The sequence below is a fragment of the Triticum aestivum genome, chromosome 3A, assembly GCF_018294505.1.
Source record: "Triticum aestivum cultivar Chinese Spring chromosome 3A, IWGSC CS RefSeq v2.1, whole genome shotgun sequence".
In the NCBI taxonomy this organism is placed as follows: domain Eukaryota; kingdom Viridiplantae; phylum Streptophyta; class Magnoliopsida; order Poales; family Poaceae; genus Triticum; species Triticum aestivum.
Genome location: NC_057800.1, coordinates 718,897,847 through 718,904,822, shown reverse-complemented (window position 1 = coordinate 718,904,822; position 6,976 = coordinate 718,897,847).

Genomic DNA, 6,976 nt, shown 5'->3' with positions numbered 1-6,976 from the left:
ATTAAACCTATCTCTCGGGACTTCTCGCACGCACCATTGTGCCACCCACAAAAACTTGTACTCTGAGTTTAGTAGTACGTTATATAGGAAGAGAAGAGGTGCACGCACGCACTCGTCCTCTCACACACGTGTCAGTTTTTTCTCGAAAAGGAGGATGATGACCCCCGGCCTCTCCATCTGGGAGTCACACATACATCTGTAGCTACAAATTGTAGTCTTCTCAACCATCCGATTGGCTCTATCATGGATGTACCTATATACTAAAACATGTCTAGATACATCTATATTTTGACAAATGGAAGGCATGTATTGTGGAACAGAGGGAATGCTTGTCACATATTTTATACTACTTCAGGTGCATTAAGTCAACACATGCAAGTATCAAAAGGAGAGTCACGACATGCATGCATGCGTTGTAATTAATGCATCGGTAAACGCAAATTATTGAAATATATCGAGTGCAGTGCTTTGATGTGTCGCGTCAACTCGTACATCAACGAGAAGTTTGTTTATCCTCTCCCTCGCAGACTTAACTGCACCTGCCTTTGGCTGTATGACAGGTTGGCCGCACACCTGTTAGGCCCACCTGTCATACACGCAAAGGCATGAGCATCCCTCCCTCGCCCATGAGCGTGGTGGCTGGCAAGACTAGGAGAAGCTTTCGCTACACGCTCTCCCTCCCGCAAGCGGTGGACATGCAGCAGTTCAATCGGTGTCAGATGGCTAGAAGCATACTATAGTACTCCTCCAGTGCAGTAGTACTCCATCATTGTTCGACTTCCCGAAGAGGCGTAGAGCCAAGCGGAGCCCGGACGCTCGTGTGGCAGTTTCATGTGTAGAGTAGTCTTGGATAGCATGTACCGTGCTTGTAAGCTTTAAAATCGTTGGGGTCGGCTCCATGCTATGTGGCCGTCTCAAAGTTTTAAAAAAATTAAAATACTCTTCTGGCCCTACCTGACACCCTGGTGATTGTAGTTTGCACGCTCATCTGGTCAAGACAGGAATATATATTTTAATTTGTTTTTTTTTTGAAAAGGGGGGACTCCCCGGCCTCTGCATCAGAACGATGCATACGGCCACATATATTTTAATTTGTGGTGGGTAAATGTTAGAGGTTGCAGCAAATATATTGTACACTGCGGGTCTTTCAGCCAAGTTTAGAGGCAAGCATGCGGGGCCAGTGCTATGATGTGTCGCGTCAACTCGTACAACGAGGAGAAGCTTGATTTTACTACACGCCTTCTCCCTCCCTCCCAAGTCTCTGCGCAACACTGCTCACTACCATCCAAGACCAAGTGACCAGAAGCCACAAGCACCTATGGAGGCGATGGACGGGAGTGGCAGTCGGCTGTTCCAAATCATCCAAGGCGCCGGCCTGCGGCCCCGAACCGTGCAGCGTTTCCAGACGGTGCTGGCGACCGCAGGCACGTTCACGCGGTCATCGCCACTGAGGGAGGAAACCCACAGATGCCGGAGGGGCCCATCCTCTGCCCGTGCCGTTCTCTCTGACACAGCGCCGGCTCGGGAGGTCCTCCAACCCTTCTTCGAAAGCAGCCTTGCTCTACTGATAACCAACAAGTATAGGGGATCGCAACAGCTTTCGATAAGTAAGAGTGTCGAACCCAACGAGGATCTAAAGGTAGAACAAATATTCCCTCAAGTTCTATCGACCACCGATACAACTCTACGCACGCTTGACATTCGCTTTACCTAGAACAACTATGAAACTAGAAGTACTTTGTAGGTGTTGTTGGATAGGTTTGCAAGATAATAAAGAGTACGTAAATAAAAAGTAGGGGCTGTTTAGATAAAGAAACAATAAAGTAAATATAGTGATTGTGGAAAAGTGGTGGTAGGAGTTGCGAAATTGCCCCTTAAGCAATTGACTACTTTACTAGACCGATAGCAAGTATTATGTGGGAGAGGCCACTGCTAGCATGTCATCCCTTACTTGGAATTCTATGCACTTATGATTTGAACTATTAGCAAGCATCCACAACTACTAATGTTCATTAAGGTAAAACCCAACCATAGCATTAAGATATACTGGTCCCCCTTCAATCCCGTATGCATCAATTTCTATGCTAGGTTGAAGCTTCTGTCACTCTTGCCCTCCAATACATAGTCCTATCAACATACAACTAACCCTATGGTGTGATCCACGGACGCGCTTATATGATGGGCACCAAAGGACAGCAACATAACCACAAGCAAATTAAATCAATCATAGCAATTCATCAATCCACCGATAGGACAACGAAAATCTACTCAGACATCATAGGATGGCAACACATCATTTGATAATAATATGAAGCATAAAGCACCATGTTCAAGTAGAGCGTACAGCGGGTTGCGGGACAGTGGACCGCTGTAGATAGAGGGGGGAAGGTGATGGAGATGTTGGTGAAGATGGCGGAGGTGTTGGTGAAGATCGTGGTGATGATGACGATGGCCACGGCGGTGTTCCGGCGCCACCGGAGGAGAGGGGGAGAGGGGCCCCCTTCTTCCTCTTCTTCCTTGACCTCCTCCCTAGATGGGAGAAGGGTTTCCCTTCTGGTCCTTGGCCTCCATGGCATGGGAGGGGCAAGAGACCCTCTGAGATCGGATCTATCTCTCTGTTTCTCTCTGGTTCTGCGTTATGTTCTCGCTCTGTTTCACCGTTTCGTATATATATGGAGATTCGTAACTCCGATTGGCCTGAAACCTTCGCCATGAATTTTTTCCGAATATTAGCTTTCTTGCGGCAAAAGAAGAGCGTCAACCGCCTTACGGTGGGCTCACGAGGGTAGGGGCGCGCCCTAAGGGGGGGGGGGCGCCCCCTGCCTCGTGACCACCTCGGGCACTGGTTCGCGTTGATTTTCCTTCCGAATTTTCCATATTTTCCAAAAATAAGCTCTGTCCATTTTTATCCCGTTCAAACTCTGTTTGATATGGATATTCTGCAAAACCAAAAACATACAACAGACAGGAACTGGCACTGGGCACTAGATCAATATGTTAGTCCCAAAAATAATATAAAAAGTTGCCAAAAAGTATATGAAAGTTGAATAATATTGGCATGGAACAATCAAAAATTATAGATACGACGGAGACGTATCAGCATCCCCAAGCTTAATTCCTGCTCGTCCTCGAGTAGGTAAATGACAAAAAAGATAATTTTTTATGTGGAATGCTACCTAGCATAATCTTGATCATATGTCTAATCATGGCATGAATATTAAGACACAAGTGATTCAAAGCAATAATCTATCTTTTGACATAAAGACTAATATTTCAAGCATACCAACCAAGCAATTATGTCTTATTGAAATAACATAGCCAAAGAAAGCTCATCCCTACAAAATCATATAGTCTGGCTATGCTCCATCTTCACCACACAAAATATTTACATCATGCACAACCCCGATGACAAGCCAAGCAATTGTTTCATACTTTTGACGTTCTCAAACCTTTTCAACTTTCATGCAATACATGAGCGTGAGCCATGGACATAGCACTTTAGGTGGAATAGAATGGTGGTTGTGGAGAAGACAAAAAGGGAGAAGATAGTCTCACATCGACTAGGCGTATCAACGGGCTATGGAGATGCCCATCAATAGATATCAATGTGAGTGAGTAGGGATTGCCATGCAACGGATGCACTAGAGCTATAAGTGTATGAAAGCTCAACAAAAGAAACTAGTGGGTGTGCATCCAACTTGCTTGCTCACAAAGACCTAGGGCATTTTGAGGAAGCCCATCATTGGAATATACAAGCCAAGTTCTATAATGAAAGATTCCCACTAGTATATGAAAGTGACAACATAGGAGACTCTCTATCATGAAGATCATGGTGCTACTTTGAAGCACAAGTGTGGTAAAAGGATAGTAGCATTGTCCCTTCTCTCTTTTTCTCTCATTTTTTATTTTTTTATTTTTTTATTTGGGCCTTCTCTTTTTTTATGGCCTCTTTTCTCTTTTTTATTTGGGCTTCTTTGGCCTCTTTTATTTATTTATTTTCGTCCGAAGTCTCATCCCGACTTGTGGGGGAATCATAGTCTCCATCATCCTTTCCTCACTGGGACAATGCTCTAATAATGATGATCATCACACTTTTATTTACTTACAACTCCAGAATTACAACTCGATACTTAGAACAAGATATGACTCTATATGAATGCCTCCGGCGGTGTACCGGGATATGCAATGACTCATGAGTGACATGTATGGAAGAATTATGAACGGTGGCTTTGCCACAAATACGATGTCAACTACATGATCATGCAAAGTAATATGACAATGATGAAGCGTGTCCTAATAAACGGAACGGTGGAAAGTTGCATGGCAATATATCTCGGAATGGCTATGGAAATGCCATAATAGGTAGGTATGGTGGCTGTTTTGAGGAAGGTATATGGTGGGTTTATGGTACCGGCGAAAGTTGCGCGGTACTAGAGAGGCTAGCAATGATGGAAGGGTGAGAGTGCGTATAATCCATGGAGTCAACATTAGTCATAAAGAACTCACATACTTATTGCAAAAATCTATTAGTCATCGAAACAAAGTACTACATGCATGCTCCTAGGGGGATAGATTGGTAGGAAAAGACCATCGCTCGTCCCCGACCGCCACTTATAAGGAAGACAATCAATAAACACCTCGTGCTCCAACTTCGTTACATAACGGTTCACCATACGTGCATGCTACGGGACTTGCAAACCTCAACACAAGTATTTCTCAATTTCACAATTACACAACTAGAACGACTCTAATATCACGACCTTTATATCGCAAAACTATTTCAAGGAATCAAACATATCATATTCAGCGATCTACAAGTTTATGTAGGATTTTATGACTAACCATGTGAATGACCAGTTCCTATCATGTCTCTAAATAGATATAAGTGAAGCAACAGATTTTAATTCTTTCTACAAAAGATATGCCCACGCTCTAAGAAATATAAGTGAAGCAAAAGAGCATTCTACAAATGGAGGTTGTCTAAGTGAAGAGAAACAGGCAATCCAAACTTCAAATGATATAAGTGAAGCACATGAAGCATTCTATAAAGCCATACTCAAAGAATATAAGTTAAGTGCAAAGAGCATTCTATAAATCAACCAAGGACTATCTCATACCAGCATGGTGCAAAAAAAGAAAAAGAAAAACCTAAATGCAAAAGACGCTCCAAGACTTGCACATATCGCATGAACGTAACGAATCCGAAAACATACCAATATTTGTTGAAGAAAGAGGGGATGCCTCCCCAGCATCCCCAAGCTTAGACGCTCGAGTCTCCTTGAATATTTACTTGGGGTGCCTCGGGCATCCCCAAGCTTGAGCTCTTGCCTCTCTTCCTTCTTCTCACATCGATACCTTCTCAATCATCGAACACTTCATCCACACAAAACTTCAACAGAAAACTCGGTAAGATCCGTTAGTATAATAAAGCAAATCACTACTCTAAGTACTGTTGAAGACCAATTTATATTTTGTTTTTGCATTGTGTCTACTGTAATATAACTTTTTCATGGCTTAATCCACTAATATAAATTGATAGTTTCATCAAAACAAGCAAACTATGCACCGAAAACAGAATCTGTCTAAAACAGAACAGTCTGTAATAATATGAACATTCACCATACTTATCATACTTGAAACATTATGCCAAAATTAGGAAAAATAAACAATTTGTATAGGAAGACAGTGCAGAAATAATGAGAACGATTTGACGTTCCAGCTAAAAATGTAAAATCGTGCACTACAGACAAAGTTTCTGTCCTGCACCGTACAAACCATCAAGCAAATGTAAACATCCTAAAGGCAAACCTTGGCACATTATTTTTATAATACAATGGAATTGTACAAGGGGATATTTATTTTTATTGAAAAGTTTCTGTAATCAAGATTCACAAAGTTGCCGTGAGCATGAACAAAGTTCAAGGAGCTCTCCCACTTCAACAATGCTTGTCTTTCTCACTTTCGCTTTCCTTTTTGAAAAAGTTTTGGGTTCCCCTCTTTATTTTTGTTGTTTTTAAACTATATGAAAGGACTCAACAGAAATAAATGACTCTCTAAAACTTCTGGGTTGTCTCCCTGGCAGCGCTTTCTTTAAAGCCATTAAGCTAGGCATATAGTGCTCAAGTAGTGAATCCACCCGGATCCCAAGGTATATCAAAGCCAATTTTAATTAACAATGATTTGTAATTTAGTAGTGAGCACAAAGCAACATATATCAAGCAATGACAAAGTGTAACTCTCTTCCTATGCATCGGCATGTCATAAAAGAACAATTCATGCACACCTAGTAAAGGCCAATGCATAGTATAAATAGTTTCTTGCAATTTTATCATGTTGGAAACGTAGAGAGGTGGAGATATAGTTCCTCTCTCATAACAATTATAAGTAGGAGCAGCAAGCACATGCATATTATATTTATCGAAATCATCATGTGCAACAGTAAAAGGCAACCCATCAATATAATCCTTAATAAGTGCAAACTTCTCCAATATAGTATAATCGGGAGAATTCAAAAAGATAATAGGACTATCGTGCGTGGGTGCAATAGCAACAATTTCATGTTTAACATAAGTAATTATAGCACGTTTATCTCCATAAGCATAATTCATATTGGCATCTTGGCCATAAGCATAGCAAGCATCATCAAAAAGGGATATTTCAGAAGAATCATAGGGATCATAACAGTCATTATAGCAATAATCCTTCGGTAAGTACGAAGGGGAATTAAACAATGTATGAGTTGAAGAGTTACTCTCATTAGAAGGTGGGCATGGGTGATCAATCCGCTCTTCCTCCATTTGTTCTTCACTCTCCTCCTCATCTTTTCATCCAATGGGCTCACAGTGACATCAACTTCTTCTTCCATAGATTCCTGCAAAATATTAGTCTCTTCTTGGACAGCGGAGACTTTCTTAATAAGTGCATTAATTTCATAATTGTATTCATAATTCTCATAGCAATATTTGAGGATAGCTAA